This window comes from Odontesthes bonariensis, chromosome 5, assembly GCF_027942865.1.
Source record: "Odontesthes bonariensis isolate fOdoBon6 chromosome 5, fOdoBon6.hap1, whole genome shotgun sequence".
Lineage (NCBI taxonomy): Eukaryota > Metazoa > Chordata > Actinopteri > Atheriniformes > Atherinopsidae > Odontesthes > Odontesthes bonariensis.
In genome coordinates, this window is record NC_134510.1 from 12950699 (window position 1) to 12963843 (window position 13145).

The window sequence follows — 13145 nt, forward strand, 5'->3', positions numbered from 1 at the left end:
TGTACAGTTAGAGATTTTGTGAAAATTGGCCTTGAAGTTTTGGTCTTGGATGAAGGGGTCCGAATGGGATCATTCCACCAAAGTCAGTTACAGGCTCCATCTCTCAGAGAGAAGAATAGCAGTGAAAGCGGAAGCCAGCTAACCTCTGTCAAAACTGCCATCCATCACTCTGCGTTTTAACCCCGGCCACATTGAAAGACAGCCAATTACTTGGGCCAGTGGATGAAATAAATACGTCCTCACATTAGGGCCCATTACCAGGTCTCTCTCTCCCATTTCTCCTCCTGGTCTACGGAGGGACTGATCGGTGGCTCAGCCCTGGACCATTATGTCTGTCTGAGATCTACTGAACTATAGCCGTCTGTTGAGAGGACTCAATCCACACAACCACTACAGAGCACTTTAACCTCGAAGCAAATGACCAAAACTGCTCAATCTGAGGAGGAATATGCCCTCAATAACTGTCATTAGAGATTATTTTTAAGGATTTTTCTTTTTTTGGCTTCATAAACAGTTGTTCTTGTCTGAACTAATTGTGTTCATTTAGTCTTTAGCTGGCCATTTAATAAACTTATAAATATCACATTCCATTTGTTTATTATGACTTGATCATTTAAAGGAGAAGTTAGTTTTTTTTGAAAATATGGACCTTATTTCTGTCTTAAAATACGTTCATCTACTCACCGATAACAGTTTGGTGAAAGTCGGCGTCCTTCGGAAGATATTTAGATCACTCGAGATCCGCGTATATCCATATAATGGGAGAGAACAGAGCATAGACAATACAGCCCCTAAATAAGGCCTTATCTGTCTTTATTTCACCAAGGATTTAAGCCGAAAAGTAAATGAACGCGTACTATTGCACTGTTAGCTCATAGCTGCCATGTTGTTGTTATCTGGGGCTATCAGGGGGCTAATAGGAAGCTTTCTACACACGCGTCTAGTGGGATGACTTGATCGACATGCGCCGCTGCAGCACAGCTACTTTACTACGTGCTCTCTGATAGTCGGCTAACTTTACACAGAGTTTGCTACTGCTAGTTTTGTGCAACATGACAGGATATTATCAGATTTTGACGACGTGGACGACGATTTTGAGTACGATGTCCTTACCGGAGTGATTGAGCTGTGCTGCAACGGCGCACGTCAATGATGTCATCCCACTAGACGCGTGTGTAGAAAGCTCCCTTAAGCCCCAGATAACAACAACACAGCAGCTATGGGCTAACAGTGCAATAGTACGCGTTCATTCGTCTTAAAGTATTGGTGAAATAAAGACAGATAATGCCGTATTTAGGGGCTGTATTGTCTCTTCCCTGTTCTCTCCCGTTATATGGATATACGCAGATCTCGAGTGATCTAGATATCTTCCGAAGGACACTGACTTTCACCAAACTGTTACCAGTGAGAAGATGAATGTATTTTATGCCCAAAATAAGGTGCAGGTTTAAAAAAAAAAAAAACGAACTTCCCCTTTAAGAGTCATTGTACATGTATCATTTATTAGAATCACTGCCGAGGAATCATGAAACACAATGAATTTTCTGGTTTGCATTTGTACAAGAGATTGCTGTCATGGCATTTCAAAATGACTATTTATTCAGCTACAATTATGCTGTTTTCTTCTAATAATCATGATCTGTACGTTACCTGAAAAATATTCAGTCGGATCACATACACTTCCTGGGGCACGTGGCATCGGGTAATAATGATTATTTTTTGTTATATTTCTGAAAGGTCAGTAATGTGAAATTGCCCCAGACTAACATCTATTTATTAGGAGTTATGTTGTTCTGTCTGTAAAGATAAATGTGAGGGTGTTTGTGGTTAGCTTTTATGACCTACACACATATGTAAAAAAGAAAACAAAAACATTCAATCAGATTCAAAGACTCTGCTCAGACCCATTTCCAACAGTGATTCAGGGAATGGTATACCGACTGAGGCAAACTGATTCAAATAAATAAATAAAAATCCTTTTTTACCTTTATTTTCTCTCCAGAAGATGGACAAAAATGATGTTTTTCTTTTCATGACAGTAATGTACTTAAGTTGGAGTTCCCCTTCATGTTTACATATTTTGCAGGTTGTGCTAACCCTAACCCTTGTCTCCTGGTAAGCCAAAAAAGAGAAGATTTCTCACATATGACATTGCCATGGGGTCTAATTTGAGGTAGACCAGGATGGATTCTGAACAGTAACCAAGTAGTTTTTAATCTCTAAACCTACCTGGGTCAGTGGAGTGCCTAAACCTAACTAAACAGAAAGTCAAATCTATTTGTAATACACATAATGTGGCTTTCGACACTTGTACTATCATACACAAGCCACAGCAAAATTTGATGCCTTTTTAGAACTGCCTCCTTAACAAGTCAAAATCAACTGTATGAGATGGGAGAGATGGGGGTGGAATAAATCATGAGGCTTTTGTTTAGACTCTTCTGTGAGGCTATTGTTTTCTTTTTGGGAATTGGAGTTAACCCCGCTCACTGAAATGCTTAAAAAGGAAAAGGTGCATGCCAGGGGTCCAAACAAGGACTAGTATGTCACTGGGCTCCAAGTAAGCAGAAGAATTTAGTACATAAAGAACATATAGTCAAAATGTGTCTTGACATTCACTGTGATGAATATGTCACTCACAGTCGAGATGGTGGTTATTTAAGGTTTCAATTCAAAATAAATGTCAATGGTCATCACTGACGTAGCCTCTTGTCATTACTGATTTCAAACCATGCGGTAAATATTTGGCTGACATGTACTATTTTACATAACAGTCCCGTCATGTCTCCGGGAAGAAAACTGAACATTTATGCAAAAATAACAAATATGATTGTATGACAAAACACTCAAGTTTATGCACTGGATAAAGATATCAATGTTAATGTATTCCATGTTTGAAAAAGCCTCATATCCACCCAGTATACCCTCGTGCTGACCTGTTGTAATGACAGATTAGTATTGGAGTGCTGCCTAGCTACTACCATTAGTTACAATGTCAGGAGTAAAAAAGCACTGACACTTATACATAGTTGCCTCTGTCTTCTCCTCAGAGAGCTTGTAGAGAGGCTCTTCATCAATCCATTAACCACCTAGGCTACTTAACTCTTTTTTTGTCCCATAGATCTGCTTTTTAGTTGATTCCAGGTGTCCGAAGTTTACAGGCATCTATTTTTTTCCCCTTTAGAACAATAAACTTTGAGGGGCTAGAGTAAAGGGTTCCACGCACGGAAGAGGGGGGCAGGGAGAGAGGGGTTTCGTTTATTAGACAGCAAATAGCCGGCCAGTGGGTTTATGATGTGGAAGGTCATTGTTGGTTAATAAGTGGCCACATGAGTGCAGGCAGGTGCTGTGTTAACACCTCCTCTTAACTCGCCTTTCCAGCAGAGGCCATTCATCAGCCCAGTGTTAATGAAGGCCATATAATTAATAGGTGGACAGCAGAGAAAGCCCCCTGAGTTAATCAATGCAGGCCTGTTTGAAGAGCTGGGATAAGATGGGACACCGGGGGGTTCTGAAAGGGGGGGTCTTGGCTACGAGAGTGTGAGCTTTTTAAGAGACATACTGTTCTGTGAGACAGAGAGTGAGAACTCTGAGGGCTTTCACTCCCAAGGTGTGTTGATATAACTGCATCTGTGTGCTCATCCCAGCGATGGTTACAAAAATGAGGACGTAAAGGAGTTTTCGGGGTTGAAGCTAAAGTATGGAGGGAGCCGCAGTAACCTGCACACTGTTCGACTGAAGCAGTGCAACAGTTCAAACGATTTAACCTTTTCCTTTTCTTATCCACCATATCCCCAGCCATTTTTCTCGCCCCCTTGCTCACTCTTTCACCTGCACCTTATCTCCACAAATGGAGTGTTGACTTTCTGTTCTTCAAAGGAGAAATACTGTCAGGCTGCTGCTAATGGGGATCAGGAGAGGCTACTGTTCTGGGACTTGTCAAGCCCTGTCCAACCTGCCATCCTGCCCTGAAGTGTGGGAGCCATTTAACCTCTCCCTCTCCTTCATTCTCACATGTTCTCGTATCCTCTCTCCCCTCCTCCTGCGCATTAATTCTGTTTTTTTCTCCCTTTCTTCCCTCTTAAGCAATGTGAATTCTCCCGCTCATACTCACTGCATGCCATCGTATGTCATCTGATTACACTAGCAATGTGAGTTTCATTTAGATAAGTAGGGTATATGATCGGAGGCTTGCATTTTTGTGGAGTGATGCCATCTCTTTCAGGACTGATGTGATGGGGAAAGCTGTTGGATTATCACCTGTCAGACTACCCTGCCCCCTTTACCTCCACCACACATACACAATAGGCACACATATAGCTGCTTCTTTGAAACAACTTTGAGGTGCAACAGCTGCAAAAAAGGTCCAGTTTGTATGTTTCCTTCACTGTTGGTTGTGTATGTAAATAGTATAAACAATGGTGTGTGGTAACTTGTTTGCATTCCTGTAATATTTCTATGGCTGTGCACACATGTGATCATGTGTTTACTTATATGGCCCAGTGTGTGTGTGCTTTCAGCAATCGCACTCATATTTCTGTGGGGGTTCACTTGTGTGTGTGTGTGTGTGTGTGTGTGTGTGTGTGTGTGTGTGTGTGTGTGTGTTTGTAAAGGAAGGCTTGGAAGAGGGGTGGGCGAAGCTTTACAATGGTCAACTGAAAAGAACCATTCTTTTATTCAGCAATTAACCCCATCTGGGTAAATAATACGCTGTTGTGCAGCCGAGCCGTCACTGTTATACGCCGGGCCCTGAACCCGAGAGCACTTCAAACGGCAGCCGGTCGACCATACGATGACAAGATGCTGCAGAAACCGCTTTTCACAAAGTATATAATGCAAAGTATTGTGTTTCACTGTACAGTTTTAGAAAAGCAGGAGATACTTTAGAAAGAGAGGGGCGAAAGAGAGGGAAGGAGAGAGCAGGAGGAATAGGGCTAAAGCACTGGTGATATCACAGATAACAAGTCTGGATGCATTTACCTGCCCAGAAACCTGATCTTATTATTTTAAATTCTGGGGGCTCAGGCACTTATAAACAGAGAGCGGGGGACTCTGCAGCGTTGGGAGGGAGGGAGGTGGTGTATTTGGGCGATGATGGGGGGGAGGGAGGGATGGGCTGTCCCACTTTGTGGATATATGGTGTGAGAATTCAATTTGCTCATCTCCTGTTATCGTAACTCAATTTCCCGTTTCACACACACATGCACATATGCGCACAAGCTTGGCGCACATCAACAGCCTGTTCAGTCATCTTACAAGTGAATGAACTTCCTTAAGGAGGAGTGCAGGTAATTAACGTCGACCGGCCCGGCTGCTCTCCAGATTTACGGTGAGAAGGAAGTGAATCTGATCCGGTGGACGTGAGAAACGACGAGGAGAGGTGGGTTGAATGTGCAAAGGGGCCTCATCAAGCAGGGGAACTGGTCTTCTACAGAACTAGTCTTTCCCATCAGGATCCCTATTATGGGTCTGCTCCTGGGGGGCCGTTAATGGCACCTTCCCAAACCTTTCGGAATGAGACCTGGCTTGAAGAGTGAGCCTCTTGTGTTCAACACACAGCTCAGAGACTCATGGACACACGCCAAACCACTAAAGGGATGCAATATTGGTGTCACCTGTCACTTTACCTCCTCATTAGCCAACAGAGAAGCTGGAATATGTGCTTTTTGAATATGTGACCATACTTCCAGATATGACATTTCAATGATTTGTTTTTTTTGCATTTGGAACTGCAGGTGCACAAAGTTGTGGCTTGTCAGGATGCTAACTGACAAAGTTTGAGATGATTATAGAAAAAATATCATGAAACACAAAGAAAGTGGGGAAACTAAAATGTGGTGGAGAAAAGACTTTAACTGACCCCGTTTTTTCTATTCTTCCAGAATTTGCACTCTCGAGTCACTTTATCATGTGACGCTCACCCGATCAAAAAAGCATTTTACAAAAAACTATGTCATCAGCTTTTTTCATCAACTATGTTGTCAGCTAGAATATTAATATTCTGGGCCATTTTTGATGGGGGAAAAAAAAAAATCCAAAGCACTGACAATATGAAATTTTAAATTTTTATCCACAGATGATTAGAACATGTATATTTTGTGACACCAAGGTACATTTATAAACTGTTGAAAAGCTTTTTGGGGTAGTCCACTTTATCAAAATCAAATGTAAAGACACTGCTGATCATGAGTACCAGCAGTCAGATAGTCTAAACTGATTTAATTTTTTTGATATTCATTTCTTTAATAATTCATGAGCCAACAGAATTAAAAAGAATTTTGAGAAAATATTTCTGAGAGGCTGTAATGAGATGCATTTGTAGAAATAATTCTCCCATTTGAAATATCCTTCAATTGCTATTTGGATCCAATTTGCAAAAATCCGAAAAATATGTTTTTGCCATCCAGTCTTGTAATGAGTAAATGAATAAATAAACAAACAGATAAATTATTTTTTGGATAGAATTTGGATGTGCCAGGGAAAACAAACAAAAATATATTTGGGATCACAGTCTAAACAAGGTCTCTGTAAGAGAGCAAATTACCTAATTTCCTAAATCGACATTTTGAAATCATTTTTAACGAAAAGCTCCATTTTATTTTGTTGTATTTGTTCATTCGTGGTCTAAAGTCAGTCATACAAATAGTTTAGCAAACCCATTTTCGATTAAGTCGATGCGGAGGACTTTCACTCCTTTTTCCCTGCACTCTCATATCCTCGCAGCCCATTCGCCCCATCCCCACACTGTGCCTGATCAGAACCATCAACAGGCTTCAAATTAGCTGTGTGTATTGTGAGCTTGAACATTGGGGGCAGGGGTCAGTGGTGCTTGCACCATCCTAGTTAGTGTACATTTGTCATTTGACAACAAAAATACATCAATTAAATTGAGCGGTGAACACAAAACCAAGAGGAAGGGCAATGGGATTATGTTACATGTGCTGGGGAAAGCATGACTGATTCAAACAATAATACCACTAATTTATTTTTCTTTAATGAAAAATACTTCACACCGCCTTTTGACAAGGGGGAATAAACAACTGAGGGAGAGCTCTTATGTTGAGACCTCAGCTGTGCATTTGTGTATTTCTTCTTGCCAAATCATGGTTGGCAGCATGCAAGGGTTCTGTTATTACACCGGAACTAATCTTCTCAAATTAAACATCCACAAAATATCAAACTGGCAATGATTTGTATGTTGTTTTTATCAAGTTGCAAAACCTGCAATGTGCGACTGGCTCTCGACTTGTGTAATTTCTAAAACTAACGCGTAAACATCCTGTGTTTACAAAGACAGATGCCATAAAGTAGTTCTTTCCATTCTTAATAAAAACATTTTAGATACCGGGGAATAACTGGCAGTACATGCTGGATGTCAACACTTTAATATGTTTGTGCAGTTCAGATTTTTATCAAGAGTAAAGCTTCTCGGTATCCTGACAGATGATGCCGCAATAAAAAGCTGAAAACCCAAAGAGGCCCTCCCGCCTGTTCTGTCCTCTCAATTCATCCTGTGGTTTATTATCTAATCAGCTCGGCCCTTGGACACACAGCCACGCTCAGTGGACCCAGACCACATGGCCAATAGAGCACCCAACAGACTGTGTCATCTCAGCCTGCTGAATCAAAAACAAACACAGAGGCCGGTTCGCTTTTTTAAGAGACCAGGATTAAGTGAGAAGACTTCCCACCGTCCTCCACCGTTTATTTAGCTTTGTCTATGCTCCTTGACTTTAATTTATTCTTATGCCTTGTTACTGTTTCAGGCAAGTCTGGTTAAACAATAAAAAAAATCTCAGGTTTGAAACCATGTTTTTGCAATGCTACAGTCATTCCCGAGGAAAATGTCAAATCTGAAATCTGCAGTATGTTGGTAGAATTGTTTTATAGCGTGCCAGACACTGACTCAAAACACTGTATGATTCTGCTTCAGACTCCGAATAGCCTCCAGCCAGAGCCCCACAATTTCACACCCACTCACGCACACCCACACACACACACACACACACCTCTGGATTACCTCAGAGGAGAGGGCAACAGAGCCTGACAACATCACAAAACAAGACAACAGGCACAATTACAGAGCAGCCTGGAGACAATCCCGCACTTTAATGAAAGTCCAGTTTCCCCTGCCCCAGGTAAGTACCCAACGTGATTGTATCTGTGAAACAATTACACTGTCACAATCAAAGGAAGCTGCCTTTAAATGGTCTGTCAAGGCCCTCAGTGGGGCTAATAATCACTCATCTCTTTCCCACTGTGTCACTGAGGTGCTGAATCCTCCCTTTGTTCTACACATCACCTGCCTCTGAATAGGCTGCTTGGTGTTACACTTCAGGCACTTAGATGGGCCACGCTTTCAAAGAGGGGCCAGGCCCCTGAAGGCATGCGAGCTCTGGGTAGATATCCAACAACCAGCATTTCGGAATCACCTTTTTTTGTTTCTGGGAGTTGCTCAGAGTTGAATTTGTTGTCGCTGTTTAGGTGCTGATTCTCTTGTCATGGAAGTGTTTTTTTTTTTTTGTCACAAGGCCCCGAAGTAAGTGTAATCTTTGGAGCGTTCAACTGCCGAAGGGAGATACTACCCAACACCAATTTAAAGAGTTATCACATGTCCACATTGTGGCGTAAAAGGCATCCCCTTGGCTCCAAATGCCTGGGAGATTTCCATTTTTCTCCTTCCCTTTGAGTTAATACCTGTTTCATGTTTAACATCAATTAAAGGTAAAAGAGTAATTTGAGAAGACATGGGAGAAAAAGAGGGTATCCTGCAGTTTCTCTTCCACAGTTTAATGATTCGCCAGCAGCCCCGACATGTGGCATGTCTGGAATGTTTGTCCCTCCATTCAGAGCATGAGAGTTATTGTGTCAGGAGAGGGAAGAAAGAGATCTATGCGCCTATCTCTGTGCACACATACGTGCACAAGCAAATTATATTTGAGTGTGTGTTTGTTCTGTGTTTGCAGGCTCAGTGCCCGCAAGACATTGTAAGAAAGAGTAAAGAGAAGGTCAGGTGGTTTTAAATGGTCCGCCAGTTGATCCTTATTGCCGTTCTTGTTCTCAAGAACCCCTCGTTGCAGCTGGTTTTGGTTTCTCTGATTCATCACTGTACAGAAACACACAGTAATGGGTTCAAATTTTAAACTTTGTTTTTCCTTCTTTGTCTCCTCTCTTAGCTGTCCTTCCACTTCGGGGCACCAACGTCAACTTCTCTCTTTCTCTTCCTCACTCTTCATTCATCCCGTTGCTGGGAACACCCCATTCATTTATTTTTTATTAAACTTCAGCGCTCTCCGAGACTCATTTCCTGCGGTTACTGGTGGTGCAGAGAGCATGCTGGGAGTTTCCCAGAGACTGGCAGGGGTTGGGAATGATGCCGGAGGAGCAAAGCTGGGGGTAGATTTTGTTTGAGATGGTGAAAGAGGGAGGAGCCGTCCACTTTGGGAGAGTCCCGTCATTTATTAGGATTTTCACCATTAGAAAGTGGTTTGTGTTAGATGATTTCCCTAATTAGTACTGTTCACCGTCAATGAGAGGAAGATTTTAAAATAGACAGATAGACTTGATGATTATGTTTCCAAATAATTTATTTAAAACAAACTAGTTGCTAAAAGTTTTCTTCTTCTTTTCTTTGTTTAAGTGAAATAAAAAGTTATCCTGTGAGTGATGAATAGCCAATCTTGTTAGTGGCATATCCGTCCTCTATCGACAGATGACTACAACTCAATTATGAAACAGTGGTATAAATATTGTCTTTTAATTAGTAGTTGCATCGGCCCTTTTCCTGTTCACTCATTTTATGGCTCTTAAAAACCAAACCAACAGCAACAACAACCAGCACAGAATGGAGCAGTAATCCATTCACAGTTGGGGAAAGTGGAAGAATGCTTAGATAAAAACATTAACAAAGCAGCATTTTTTTCTTTTCTTTTTTTTTTAAATCACACCATCGTCATTTGCTCACCATCAAAGTTTGCTGCAAGACCAGCAATGGCTCTGGTTGGCCTATTAGTTACAGAAAAAGAAGACAAAAAATAAGGGAAACTGCCTTAAGTGGGTGAAATAAAATATTCTCCATTTATACTGAACAGCCAATAAGGATGATTCTCTCTCTGAGGGACTCAATGCCAATCTAACATGCTGAATTTGCTGCAAAAAATGTTGTTGGGATATGACTGTGCAGATGGTGCTTTACACAGCAAAGAGACAAGAGAGTCAGAAGTTCAACAACACTCCAGAAATTCCTGACGGCTAATTGTCGGCTTGATGCATAAGGACCTTAACCAAAATAATATGTCTGAGACAGCACCTGCAAACTGTGTTTTGAGATGTAGAGGAATCCAATGACTCAATTCCTGTGAAAATTTAGAATCACCAATTAACCCGTTTGTCTTTTGACTGTGGGAGGAACCTGTAGGATCCAGAAACAAGCCATGCAGATGTAGGAAGCCACGGCCATCTAGCAGTCCAGAACCCAAGAACTTTCTTGCAGTGAAGTGACAGCGCTAAACGCTGCTCACCACGATGCCAAGTTGATACACAGTGCATGCTATTTCCCACTGGAAAGTCAAGGGTTAAAACTGCATTCAATTTGTATGCCTTGAGTTTAAAGCTGTGGCCACAGAGACGGTTCTGATATGTTTCAGTGTACCGTAATCCCCACTACATTTTCAGAAAGCGCAGCAGTCCTTTAACCTCAATCAATAAAACCCACTCGAGAACCATTAGAAGCAGCGCAAAAAAAGTCTCACTCCACAACACCTTGATGCCCATGAGTGTACGCTAAGTTGGATGATAACTTGAAAAAAGAGAATTACACTCGCAAAGTTAAAGCAACTATATCACCATCTTGACATCATATTATATCGCTGTTGGTGTTGACATCAACCCTTAGAAACCGATTATTTGCATCATTAGGTAAAAGACAGATGAGATACAGTTACTTACTGTATCTTGTAAAAGGATTTAGACAACGTATTTATAAGTAGTTATCTATCCTTGGCATCACAAAAATACTGTCAGCAAGCCTGAACTTTACTCTGTCCCTTTAATCATGTTTAGACTGTTTCTATAAAGACCAATAATGAAAGTGCAAACAATCCCAACCATACATGGCTAACATATACTTAAAAACCAGAGTGAGAAAAGGGTTTGATACATCTGTTTGTCTGATACTATCCCTTTTTTTTAAGGTTCTAAACATATGGAAGGTAGCTGGCTATGAATTCTAATGTGAGCACACATTGCTGTTCTGGCGTGTAAGTGTATGTGTGTGTGCACACACACAGAGGGAATTAGGGGGTAATCTTAGAAGTTTTATGAAACATGTACAGTAAGAAATAATGCTGTTTGCATGGTTCTTAAATGAACCATCTGGGTACTTGCTGGCACAGACCCCAGTTTTATGAGGTTTATTTAATTTGCTGAAACTGTGTACATTGACACAAGGGATCCAGACAAGCATCTGTGCAATCAAATTATCCCAGAAAATGGTTATATATGAGGTGCTTAGGGTATTGTTTGCAAATTAGTGGTATAACAAATGCATTGGTGTGACAGGCAAGACTTTTGTGCCTCAACATCCGTTAAACCACTCTTGCCATGGAGTAAAGATTTCCAGGCCAGTTAGTGTCGGATAAGCCAATCACAAATCTGCTTTTGAGTCTGAAATTCGAGAGTCCCTAATTTATTTTTCTGTATTATGAGGCATAACTCTGTGGTCTATTGCGGTTTTTTAGTGGCTATGTTTAGCAATTCTTTTAAATATGTCACAATTATACCGATGATTAAGGAATAGCTCCAGTATGTCTATGTACACAATGAAGTGTGACAATGATCTGGGTTCTTGCAAACTTGGATATCATTTAAAGATGTCACATAAATTTTATACGTTTGTACTTGGTTATTATATTATACAAGGCCACAAGTGTAAAAAACCGCAAATGAATGAAACCAATGCCAAACAAGGACACTGAGATAATTGAAATCCAAAGCTTGCTGTTAAAAATTGATGGTATTTGGGTTCAAATCATGAAAGTATGTGAAAAACTGGGGAACAGTTTTAATATAGGAACTCAGCGATCCAATGAGCTCGACCCTCCCCCACTCAACCTCTGTCTGAATGACTCAGTTTAATCGCCATCCATGACATGCAGTGCTTACAAGAGCATTCATCATGACACAACAGTCTGACTTCCTGTCTCTGTGCTGACAGCAAGCTGTTAACTTAATGAGATGCACTGAAGGGTCTTGGGAGACAGATTGGGCCTCCTGCTAACCAGGTCCACTAAAGACCTCACCCAAGCAGCCCTGCAGGCAATCAGTTTTGAGCAATATTACCCTCTTTGCATAACTTAAACTACATTAAACTTAGCAGCTGTTCCTTTGCAGGTCTAAATACACACTTTATTATGGAGGACTTAGAGGCTTATAAAAGCATTGATTAAACTTAATAAGGATTTTAGAACATGCTCTATGGTGTAGTGGACTGCAGTAATTATCTGACTGACGTGTAAGGAGCCAAATGTGGGAGAGAAATGTACTGTCATGTCATTCTTAGGCCTAATCCCATTTCCACCCCTTGGCCCTACCCCTCTTTTTTTCCTGAGGTAAGGTGTCTTTCTTTTGTTTGGAGATCAAGGAGAATTCGTCATCTCTCCCTCCAACTGGGGGCGATTTGGATGGCTGGTTGACCAACCTCAATCCCAAAAAGAAAAGGGGCATGTACCCTAAGAATGACAAATGGTGAAGTAGTGTCAGGTGGTGGGGCAGAGAGGTAAAAAATTAGGACTGGGTCTTAATTTAGCAAGTTGTGGCCGCCACCATCAACCTCTCTGTTGTGGCACGGCATATTTATACCGAATGAGTCTAATTTACAGCTCAAAGTTCTAAGCAGTGTTTGAACGAACTGGTCCCTGATTTGTCCCTGAAGTATGAACTTTTCAAAATATCTGGTTGTAAACCCCTGAGAATTCAAGAAGCTTCATCTTGATTTCATAATTAATGTGAAATACAAAGCTGGAACCACTGACATTATGATCTTCTATTTCTTGGCTTTGCTCCCACTGGAATGCATGTGTAATAACTTTTTATGTCAATGGAGAAGCTAAAGTTTGCTTTTTCATCCGACTGCTAGCATAGTCTAT